This window comes from Petaurus breviceps, unplaced genomic scaffold (genome assembly GCF_028583685.1).
Source record: "Petaurus breviceps papuanus isolate PSGF00001 unplaced genomic scaffold, PetGlider_PUasm1.0 90792, whole genome shotgun sequence".
Lineage (NCBI taxonomy): Eukaryota > Metazoa > Chordata > Mammalia > Diprotodontia > Petauridae > Petaurus > Petaurus breviceps.
In genome coordinates this window covers 1,604,399-1,616,719 of record NW_027187347.1, presented here as the reverse complement: position 1 = coordinate 1,616,719, position 12,321 = coordinate 1,604,399, and the positions used below count along the sequence as shown (strand labels likewise).

At 36.2% G+C, this 12,321-nt stretch overlaps 1 long non-coding RNA gene across 1 annotated transcript in view; it reads left to right on the top strand.

Annotated features, from left to right (window-relative positions):
* Positions 1-4,588, top strand: part of LOC138147367 (uncharacterized) — a 51,354-nt gene extending 46,766 nt beyond the window's left edge. Inside the window, exons 2-3 of the long non-coding RNA XR_011164783.1 lie at positions 2,781-2,867; positions 4,088-4,588. This is a non-coding gene — a long non-coding RNA (uncharacterized lncRNA). The remainder of the gene's footprint in view (positions 1-2,780; positions 2,868-4,087) is intronic.
* Positions 4,589-12,321: the final 7,733 nt, after the last annotated feature.

Genomic DNA, 12,321 nt, shown 5'->3' with positions numbered 1-12,321 from the left:
CTTTCTTACCCCACATATCCAGTAAGTTGCCAAATACAGTTGATTCTACCACCAGAACATCTCTGGCAAACTCCCTATTGTCTTTACTCATGCAACCATTACCCTATTTTAGTTTAAAGAGTCATAATCTCATATGTCCCTTAAGGAAATAAACTTTGTCAACCAATAGGTAAACTAAATCAGGTTACACATTAAACTATACTTAAAGGATTCACAATTAGATTCATTGAGGAGGAGGATTTACAAGTTGCCAAGGAATCAGGGACAGCTGATATTCTTCCTCTGACTTCTTATCTAAGGCTCTTAAGTAAAATTTTTACATCCCATGGGACACATTTTGGTCAGGTATGGCTAATATTAAGACTGTCTTTTTATTAACCGAAATTTACAGGAGGATTGACCTGAATCCCAAATAATAAAAGGAAGTAAAAACTTCCTATAACAAATTGAGCCATACTTTGAAGAACGAGAAGTATTTGGATAAGCAGAAAAGAGTGGGATGGGCATTCCAGACATATGGAACAGCTTGAGTAATTATCAGGGAGGGTACTGGTAAGCGCAGCAGACAGAAAAGATACCTTCCAGAAGCAGAGGGTTGGTAATCAGATGAGAGTGACAAAATAATTGGATAGGTGTGTGGGGAGGATCATGGAGCACCTTGTCAGCTTGGAGAATGTTTACTTTGAGCAATGAGCTGGTGAAGGTGATGCATCATATTTTATGACCTTCAGTGAAGTTGGATGCATTTTTAAGGTGACAAAAGTGAATTGATAGGGAATTGAAGAAGTTAAGCTCTAGTCATTAGCAGTGATAGAAGGACAACTTCATGTCCCAACTGTACAATTCATTGGTTAGCTGGAGATTTACAAGTTTTACTTATCTGGGATAGAATAAAGACAAATGTGGTCATAATTTCATAGCATCATAGATTTAGAGGTGGAAAGGATTTTCAAGGCGATCAGTCTAATCCCCTCATTGTATAAATGAAGAAACTACAGGTATGTGTGAGAGGCTAAGTGATTTGCCCAAGAATGAACATGGAGTAAGTAGTAGGCTTGGGACTCAAATGCAGTGTTTTCAATATATTATTGATCAGTTGTGCAGTCTAGCTTTGATGTGATTTTATCTTGCTCATTTGCTATTTTATTGATTTGATTTTCTGTACCTTTTAATCAGATTGGTAAAGGGTTTATCGATTTTATTTGTCTTTTCAAGGAATGAGCTTTTAATTTTGTCAATTTTTAAATATTTTTAATTATCTATTTATTATTGATGTATCCATTTTATTTATTTCTCTTCCAAATTTTAACATCTCTTGTGTTTATTTAAGTTTCTTTGTTGATTCTCTATTTTTAAAAATGCACATTAAGTTAATTAATTGTCTTTTTCTAGTTCATTAATGTGTGATCTTAAGAATATGATTTGTCTCCCCCTTACCCTCCAAACCCAGTACTGCTTTAGCTGCATCTTAGGAATTTTGGTATGTTGTTTCATCGTTATAATTTTCTTTTACATTGCTATTAATTGTTTTTATGCTCCCTCATTATTTAAGATTTTATTGTTAAATCTCCTTTTGGATCTGCATTTTTTGTTGTAGTCCCTGAACCGGTCTTATGCATGGTAAAAGATGTATTAACCATTTCTACCTTTTTATATTTGTTTGTGATATCTCTGTGCCCTAGCACATGGCCAACTTTTGTAAAAATTCCATGTGGTATGGAGAAGTATGCATATTATTTTGCTGTCCCATTTAGAAGATGCCATAAGGTTTTTAATTCTAATTTCTTCAGAAATTTATTCAGTTCCATATGTTACTTTTTGTTTATTTTTCTTTTATACCTATTTAAAACTGAGAGAGGGAGATTAAAGTCTTCTGTAACTATTGCATTACTGTTTATGTTTTCCTGAAGCTCAGATAATGTTGATGCATAATAATTTTTTTCCATTCTCTCAGTTTTATGTTTATTTTTAAAAAAATGTTTTTCATGTAAGCAAAAGCTTAAAGTATGTAGTTTTCTTATACAATCTGTCACTCTTTAATTTTATAACGTTGATTAATCCATTCACATTTTAAATTATGAGAGCTAGTTTTATTTTTTCTTCTGTTTTTTATATTGTATTTCTTTTAAATTATGGTTTTCCCCTTCATGGTCAGTTCCTTATATTAATGAAACCAGAGATCTAATCAGTCAATCAATCAAACTTATTAAGCAAATACTATATGCACAGGCATTGTGCTAAATGATGGTAATACAAAATCCCTGCTCTCAGAGATCTTATATTTTAATGTATCCAAGAGAAATCTAGTATGAATAGATATAGTTACAGGTAGATAAACATGTATGTACTTATATTTCATAATATATTTATATACTACATATAAGTATGTATAGATATATTTATGTTTGAATAAGAAACCCATTAAGGTAGGCCATCAGTATCACACAAATTATGATAAACACATACTTTGTGTGATACTATTGGACGACATAAATGGATTTCTCATTCAAATGCATGCCATAGTCTGTACACTATGTTTGAAAAAAAAATTCCCTACCCATTATTTTATATTTTGACTGATCTCTTTTAAAGGATATTGTATTTCATTGATGAGACATTGTAGTACTTTTGGGTTTGATGTAATTTTATCTGTGATGTAGAACATTTGGAGAACCTCAGCATTGGTGGGGAATCTTTATTTAGACTCTGAAGCAGACATTGTCCATGACGCCTACAAATTCCTTGCATAAACACATGCTTCTCCTTTTTATGCTTGGCAGGTAATTGAACAAAGTTTTCTCCGTAGTGACTTCTGTAATAAAATCTTGTATGGTTTTGGTATATACATGGCATACAACCTGTTTGAGGTAAGTCTTCATTTTGCTGTACCTAGTTAGTTATTTTTTTTTTTAATCAACAAATAGTAACCACCCTGGGGTCTATTATTATCAGCATCTCAGACAATTGTGTGAATGTAGAGGTATCGTCATCTGGATAGGAGTGTGTGTGTGTGTGTGTGTGTGTGTGTGTGTGTGTGTGTGTGATCTCATTTGATCCTTAAAACAACCCCGGGAGGTAGGTACTTTTGTTGTCCCCATTTTACAACTGAGAAAACTGAGGCAGACAAGTTACATAACTTTCCCAGGGTTATATATCCAGGAAGTATCTGAGACTGGATTTGAACCCAGAAAATCAGGTCTTGTTGATTTCAGGTTTAGCACCATCTATGGCCTTCTAGCTGCTCTCACATTTAATGAGTACAAAGAACATTCTTATAAAGATTTTATAGAGAGGAGAAAGTATGTTAGTAGGGGTCAAAGGGGTGAGTAATTGGTGAAATCTTCATAGAATGATCCCTAGGTCCCTTTAAAATTTCATGCTCTCCATAGCAGAATTCTTCTGAAGGTATCTGGTCATGCATGTTGAAGAGAAAATCCCTTCTTCATCTTTCTTGCTTGACGCTGATGCTTCTTAACATAGTACATAAAGTAAAGGCATTGTTTTAGGATGGAAAGAACACTGGCTTTGGAGTCAGATGACCTGAGTTCAAATCCCGCCTCTGTCTGAATAGGGATTGTTTCATTCAGTTTGTATACATAATGCCTTGTACGGTGCCTGACACATAGTAGGTACTTATTAAACATTAGTTAATTTGTGAAATTTGGGGTTGGACTAGATTTCTGTTAAAGTCTGCCTGTATGTTCGTTAGTGAGGGAGGCTCATAGCTAAGTTAGACATCTCTCAGGTAGGGCTTAGCCCAGAAGGCAGGATATAATTGCTCCTGAAAGACTGGTCCTAAAGGGTGAAGGGAACTTGGAAGGGGAGTTCACCAAGTTCACCACTAGTTTGCAGTTGGATATGTGTGTGACTTTTAGTACTTTTTGCCCCTTTCCAGTATTCCAGTAACTTCTTTATGAGAATGTTATGTGGTTTTATATGACTAAGGCAAATTTTGTATTTTTTCTGTGTTATGAGTCACCAGGGTCAAGAATTTAATGCCCAAACTTGTGGTGATTAACCACCTTTTATTCAGTTTCATTGGTCCCAAGATAGCTGACACAGTTTGATACTTGTGCTGTGTTCCAAGTCTTTTCAGAATGATTGGACCAGCCAGAACTTGTGGTTTCCTGACATAGCCTGTGAGAACCAAGAGTCACCTCCAAACCAAGATGGAAGTATTGGAAGAGGATTTTTGTGGAGGTTGGAATGTGATGCTGGACAAACTTGATGTTTTCTGTCGCCTTTAATAGCTTCCCTGTTGGAGGAGGAGATAATATAGCATTTCCCCCTCTTTAGTTTGGTCAAAGTTAATCAAGCCTAAATGTTAGACTAATATCTCAAGAGACGAATTTGACATATTTTGCATTGAACACAGCAGATTTTATTCTGCCTACTGAAATGTTCTATTGGCACAGTTATTTATTTGTCATCTGAGAATTAGACTGGTCTCTATTTTTCCATAAACAAGAACTGGAAAAGAGCATATTATAAAAAAATAAAATAAAAGACTATGAATAACTTAACTGGAATGTAACAGGTATCTTTAAAAAATTTAAGCTGTTTCCCACTTCAAAATTTCCATTATTGATATAAAAAAAAGTACCTGGTGAAGTAGATTCTCTAAAAATGTTACAATTTCAAAATCTAAGGCCAGTAGTTTTCTAAATCTCCAATCAATTTACCAACAAGCCATTTATTAGATACTTACCTTACGCCAATCACTGGGTTAGGTTCTGGGCACACAGATACAAAGCTGAGATAGTCCTTGCCCTCAAGAAATCTTCCTTCTACCGGGCAGTTACAACATATCCACAGATAAGCAAATGCAAGATACTTATACAATAAATACACAGTGATTGGGGAGAGGGGAAGCACTAACAAGTAGGGAAATCAGGAAAGGCTTCTTCTTTCTCTTCTCTCTCTTCTTTTTTTCTAATCATTTATTTTAAACATTCATTTAAAACATTTTTTTCATTCCAAATTCTCTTCCATCCATTGATAAGTCAAGAAATGTGATAGTTATACATGTGGAATCATATAAAACATTTCCATATTAGCCACATTATTAAAAAAAAGCAAGAAGTATTAAGAAAGTAAAAATAATATACTTCAGTCTGCATTCAGACTCTATCCGTTCTTTTACTGAAGTGGATAACATTTTTCACCGTAAGTCCTTTAAAATTGTCTTGGATCGTTATACTTCTGGAATAACTAAGTCACTGACAATTGAGCATTGTAAAATATTGCTGTTACTATGTACAATGTTCTCCTGGTTCTGCTTAAATACTTTACATCAGTTCATATAAGTTTTCCCAGGTTTTTCTTAAAGTATCCTTCTGATTATTTGTTATAGCACTATAGTATTCCATCACAGTTATAACACAATTTGTTCAGCCATTGCTCAATTGATGGGCATCCCCTCAATTTCCAGTTCTTTGCTACCACAAAAAGAGCTATTATAATGTTTTTGTACATGTAGGTCCTTTTCCTTTTTCTTTGATCTCTTTGTCATTGCTGGGTCAAAGATTATGCATAGTTTTATAGCCCTTTATAGCAAATTGTTCTCCAGAATGGTTGGACCAATTCAAAACTTACCAATAAACATTAATGTCCCAATTTTTCCACATCCCTTGCAACAAAGGTCAGTTTCTTTTTCTGTCATATTAGCTAATCTGATAGGTGTGAAGTAGTGCCTCAGAATTGTTTAATTTTCATTTGTCTAACCAATAGTGATTTAGAGCATTTTTTCATATGACTATAGATAGTTTTTATTTCTTCTTCTGAAAGCTGCCTGTTCACATCCTTTGACCACTTATCAATCAGGGAATGACTTGTATTCTTATAAATTTGACTCAGTTATGTGTATATTTGAGAAATGAGGCCTTTATCAGAGAAACTTGCTGTAAATCCCCCCACCCCCCAGTTTCCTGCTTTCTTTATAATTTTGGTTGCATTTGGTTTTTTTTTTTTTTGTGTAAAACCTTTTAAGGTTAACATAATCAAAATTATCTATCTTACATCCTGTAATGCTCTTTATCTCTTATTTGGTTGTAAATTCTTTGCTGATTCATAAACATGACAGAATTTCAGGAAAGGCTTCTTAAGTGAGATAGCACTTTAGCCTGCTGACCTTGAAGGGAGAGTAGGCTGGAAGGAGCAGAATTATGATGGGGAGAGTATTCCACAAATGAAGGATAGCTCTGTGCAAAGGCTCAGACACAGTAGATGAACTTTTACCTATAGGGGACAGTAAGGAGGACAGTTAGGCTGAAATATGGACTGTGTCAGGGGTAGTGTAGCAGCAAGCACCCCAAGCGTGCTCAGGGTGGCTGCCCATACAGGTTCTTGGATCTGTTTTGTTAAAGGAAAGCAACTCAAAATGGGTTAACAAGCTTACTTTAATCAGTCAGACATATATCGTTTACCTTGTTCAGGAGAAAAGGTCAGCACTCCGAACTTCAAAGTATACATGCAGAATTATCAAGACAGAAACAGACCAAGTAGACAGATTTCCAGACTGTCCAACCATTACATCCATACCCAGTCAACATCTGGGTTTCCACATCTGGGTTTTTCAAAGGGGGGGGGGGAGGCAGGCCCTGGACAACGGCTTCCCAGAATACATATCAAATCACAGAACACTTATCAAAGTGAGCCCCCAAAACAAAGCCTCACATCAGGGCTTATATAGCCTTCTCCTGGCTCAGAGAATGTAACAACCTTATTGACTCACTGGCCAATCAAGAAGTATCTACTGCAAAACAAGCCTCCCACCCCAGGCTTCAGGTGCACTTTAGCCTAGGGGCAGGGAAGATCTTCCAAATTTGCATTCCCATTACAGGTAGTCATGTATAATCAGATTGAAAAAATAGTTTGGAGTCACATTATAAAAGAACTTTGAATTCCAAAGAAAGGAGTTCATTGTATAATTTAGAGGCAAAAAAAAGTTTCTGGAGCATAGGGGGCAACACATAGATGTTGATCTTGCAAAGGAGACTGAGGAAAATGCGTCCAACAGATAGGTAGAAAAAGCACAATGACAGAGAAGTCTCACCAAGATGGCAAAAATCTCCATTATAAAGAGGTTGTAAACCAGTGTCAAATGCTTGAGAGGTCAAGAAGAATGAGAACTGAGAAAAGTCCATTGAATTTATGATCTGCCCTGTGTGATTTACCACTTAATTATGCCATAGTTTGTATTATTCAGAATTGTGTCTGTGTGAAGGTCGGATGTGCTTAATTATTGGTTCCTTGAAGACAGGAACTATATCTTCTGCCTCTTCTGTGCCCCTCATGGTGCTTAGAACAGAGCATAGGCTCAGCAAGTTTGTGCTTGATTTATTTATATACACTGTTTGAAACCATGAAAATCCCATGTAATATCTCATTGGAAAATTAATTTGGTGGGTAGCCTACTGGCTGGCTATCATATCTTTCCTCTGTTGTTTTTTCTTGCTGCCCTCAGGAAAGGGCAAATAGGAAAGTTATTTGAGATGGCCAACTTGCTAATACTGGTATTCTTTATTTGGTTGTTGGTTCATCTATGTGGTTCAGTGAATAGACCACTAGATGTGAGTGTCTAGCTTCAGATGCTTCCTAGATGTGTGCCCCTGGGCAAGTCACTAAATTGTTATCTGCCTCAGTCTTCTCATCTGCAAAATGGGAAAATAATAGCATCTATTTCACCAGGAAAAATATCTCCTCTCTGAGTTCATGTGCTATGTAACTGCTGCTAAAATATATTTATCACAGTGCAGAAATTATAGAAGTTAAACCCAAGTTTTATTATTAGTCTCAAGCATAGGCTCAGGCCTTAGGGAAAATCTGAACATTCTTTAGTACTCTGATAAGGCCTGTTATAGGCAAAATTACACCAGAGTGACATCTTGCAATACATTTGTCTTAGACTATAAAACATTAAAGAGGAGATAGATCCTTAATCCCATACTTCCTTCAATATTATACAAGCTGAACAAATTTAATTAAAAAGAGTCAATCTCATAAATCTAAGGAAACAAACTTCATCAAACAAACTCTATATGTAAACTAAGTCAGGTTACAGATTAAATTACATTTAGCAAATTCACAAATAGGTCAAAAGAAGATGAAAGGTGATATATATACCACCAATTTCTTGGGGACATCTGAAATTCTTCCTTTGGCTTTTTATCTATGGAATGTTGAAGATTTTAAGTAAATTTAAATATCCCATGGGACAGGTTTTGGTCACATGAGGTTAGTGTTAACTAAAAGTTGTAGGAAGAATTAAAGAAAAGCAAAAATTCCCATGACACAGGATTGTTTTGCACATATATTAGTAAGAGCAATTTGAGAACCTTAAAGAGCTAAATAAATGCTAAATATGGTTATTGTTGTTGTTAAATTATTATTTTCTCCCATCTGTTTCTTTAGACCAGATGCAAGAATGGCTCGCCAAACTTACCAGCTAGGCCAAATGGCTTGGTAGCCTATATTTCACCCTTGCTTTATGTGGAAAAATTTTTTTTAGGGCACTAGATTTGCATTACCATCAACTTTTATAATAATTAAATGCTCATTGTAGAAGAAGACTTCTAAAAGCCACCAGTTCTTAAAGAATTGATGTATCTCTAAAAAAGCACCTGAGGTTCAGAGAGTAGTGTAGACACCAAGAGAATCTGGTTTCACTGATACTTGTAGTCAGTAAATATATATATATGTATATATGTATACATATATATATATATATATATATTTCTTTGAAATACTAAACCTTGCATGTTTTCCTCTCTTTCCAATATCACTGCTGCTCTCCTAATCTTAGCTCTCACCTCCTCATGCTTGTTTTGTGGCTTAAAGTGGTAGCAGCAACAGGGATGATATTTACATAATAATGGTATTTGACCAACCTTCTCCTCTCCCTAACTAAGGGGTTGGGGGAGGATATAGGAGCAGCCAAGTTCAGCTGATGACAGGTTGTTTTGTCATATTTGTCCTTCCTTTCAAAGAGGACCATGACATCAGAGAAATGATAACCTAAGTTGCAGTTGATTTTGATTTGAGTGAGGGAGGGCTATGCAAGGTCACTAGCCTTACTTTCTCCTCCAGAGTTATCTGGGTCTAGTGACCAGATATTCATCAGGATGACTGGCCTTGGCCCAGGATGCAATGTGAGACCCTGGCCCTTCTCTGTTGAGCCAGACAGGAAGTAATGCAACAGCAGCAGTATAAAAGTGCTATATTCAAGGTAGGAGACAGGTACCAGGACAATATCGGCTGTCTTTGGCCCCACTCACCTTAACACTGAGTTTTGGACTTGTATTGTCTATACTCCTTTGCTAACTCAGACGATTGAAAGGGGTGATTCCTAATATTCTTGGAGTTCAAAGTAACTTCTCTATAGTCTGGGAATTTCCAGGGCCTAAGAGGGTGGTGGACACATCACTGCTCAGAAGATGTTTTATTATGTATTATTTTCTTATTATATATTGTTTATTTGTCTGTGGGCTCTATGCCAAGAGTTAAAAACAACTGTAAACAGTTAAGTGTCTTTGTCTCCTTTGTTAAGCATCTTTGTCTTTTTTTGGTCAATCTTTGTCAATGCCATTATGTCACAATCATATAACCAATACTCAAGAAACATTAAATCCAAGGAATTTTTGTTTTAGTAGAGAGATGAACTTGAGAGCTGATTTCAGATTGCTTAAATACAAAATCTACACATTCCTAGATAAACAACAATGCAACACAACACAGAATAACACAATAAAAGACAAATGTCAGTAATTACTAGGAGAAGTGAAGATGAAGGAAAGTGGACCACTTTCTGAGAATGATAGAGAATTTGGGTTTTTTTCAGCAACTACCCAAGCTGGGTGTATCCATAAAACTTTCAGGACGAATATAGAACAGCCAGCTCTGGTTCCTTCCTGTCAAATGGGGATCAGGATTGTGACTAGTATCACTTTCTGGTTAAACCAGGATTTTTTTTTTAAGAGCCATTCTCTATACCACATCACAAAATCCTGGAGGAGTACTAGGGAAATTTGTAGCCACTGTGTGGCCTTTACTTTAAGCCTGAATTCATTTCTGAAATATCTGCTTACAGAGGATTTGGGTTGCTTCCCAGATCCCTGGAGACGCTGAGCTGTCCTGTGCATGGATTGTCCTGCTTACCACTGGCTCATAGAATTTCTGGCTGCCTTCATGACTCAGCTCAAGTGCCTGCTCCTACAAGAGGACTCTCTTACTCCCTCATGTCTACTGGTGTTTTCTCCTCAAAGACTACCTTCCATCTACTTTCTTTGCATTTTGCATGTACCTCTTTATATACATACTGTGTGTCTTCTCTTAAAATATAAAGTCCTTGAGGCAGGGATTATTTTTGCTTTTACTTTGTATCCCCAGTGTTTGGCACAGTTCCTGACACATAGTAAGCACTTATTAAGGGCTTATTGATTGATCTTAAAAGAAGTAGTTTGGTGTGAATCCCAAGAACCCTCATACCCTTTACCAGGAGGCAAAAGAAGGGTAGAACAGCTTTGCCACAATTAGAGTCTTATACAGAAGGAAGAACCTCAGCTTTGGAATCAGAGAAACTGGATTTGAATAATGTCTTTGTCCCTTCATAGCTGTTTATCCTTGGGCAAATCATTTAACCTCTCATGCCTGCTGTAAAAAGAAGGGTTTGGATTACCTAAATCCAAATTCTCTTTTGTCTCTAAATCCTGTGAGCCCCTCCTGGCTTTTTGTATTCTAAAGTGTCCTACTTGCCTAGACACATCCAATGGGACTACTTGTATATACTTATTGGAAGTCATGCTCATGTTACTAATGCCCTGACCTCTGAGTCTCTGAGGTCCTGGAGAATCTCTAGTGACCAGAATAATATAGGAGACTACAGTAATTTGTCATTCTTCTAGTCTGTTTTAGTAAGGCATCACAGGACCATAGGATTACAGACTGAGAGTTGTGAAGGTCCTTAAATCTCATCCAACCCCTACATTTTGTAGAAGCCTAGAGTGGTGAAGTGACGTCCAAGGATCATGCAGGTAACAAATAACAGAGCTGGGGTTCAGATCCAAGTCTCTGAGTCCCAATTCTGTGCGTTCTAGAGTCACAATACCATGAATTTACTCCTCATGACTGGTTTTACTCTATGGCAAAGGCAGTAGGACCAACTTCCCACATTCAGCACCTCTAACTTCAAATTTTAGAGCAGAACGGAAGCTGGGTTATCTGCATGCTTGCCCATTATTCTCTGCTTTTGCTCAGTGCTGATTTCTCCCATCTCCGTGCGTGCGATGCCCCCCTCCCCACCAACCACTCCCTTTGCACTTTCATCAAGGAGTCATCTTGAAACTTCCTGAATAGCCTAGGAAGCCAGCAATTTCAGGTAGCTTCAAGCCTTGGCTGCCTCCCAAGAAAGATTAGTTAATCTGTTAGGAAATCCTTGTTTGAATATTTAAAACAAAATTCTTATCCTTGTTTTCATTTGAAACATTTACAAAGTATGACAAGCAATGAACTTGCTTTTCTCCTTTGACCCTGAAGGCAGTTCCAAAAGAAGCACTCCAAAATTGGCTTGAGCAGAGGCAGCATCATTGGAATAAACGTAAAATTCTTTCATGATTAGTATTTAAAGGGGACAGCCTTCATTTCGATAGCCAGTCAGTAAACCGGCATTTTTGGTTGATTTTAACTTATTTTATTTTGTTAATTTTGAATTTTTTTGATTAAAACAATTATTTTCAGTCCAAATTCTCTCTCCTTCCCCTAAGCACCCATTGAGAAGGCAAAAAATATATCAGCTATACATATGAAATCATGCAAAACATATTTCCACGTTAACCATAATGGAAAACTTATATTAACAATTTTATTAATAATATCAACAAAATAATACCAAATATTAATACTATTATTGATATCGATACTGATACTAATAGCTACAGAAGTAAGAAAAAGAAAGTGAAAAACTATGTTTCAGTATGCATTCAATGTTCATCACCTTTCTGGAGGAGGCTAGCATTTTTCATTACAAGTCCTTTGAAATTGGCCTAGACCATTGTATTGACCAGAGTAGCTAAATCTTTCACAGTTGATTATGGTTACAAAATTGCTATTACTTAAATAAGCATTTATTAAATACTTACTATGTGCCAGGTACTGTGCTACATTCTGGGGATATGAAAATATCAAGTATTATCAATTTACCTTCTACACATAAACAAAGTATTCAGGGACTCACCTTAATTTAGAAAGAGAATGGAAAGATCTTTGATGCCATGTTTACTTATGTGATTCCCTCCATTTTGTCCCAATAAATTACCTATAAACAAA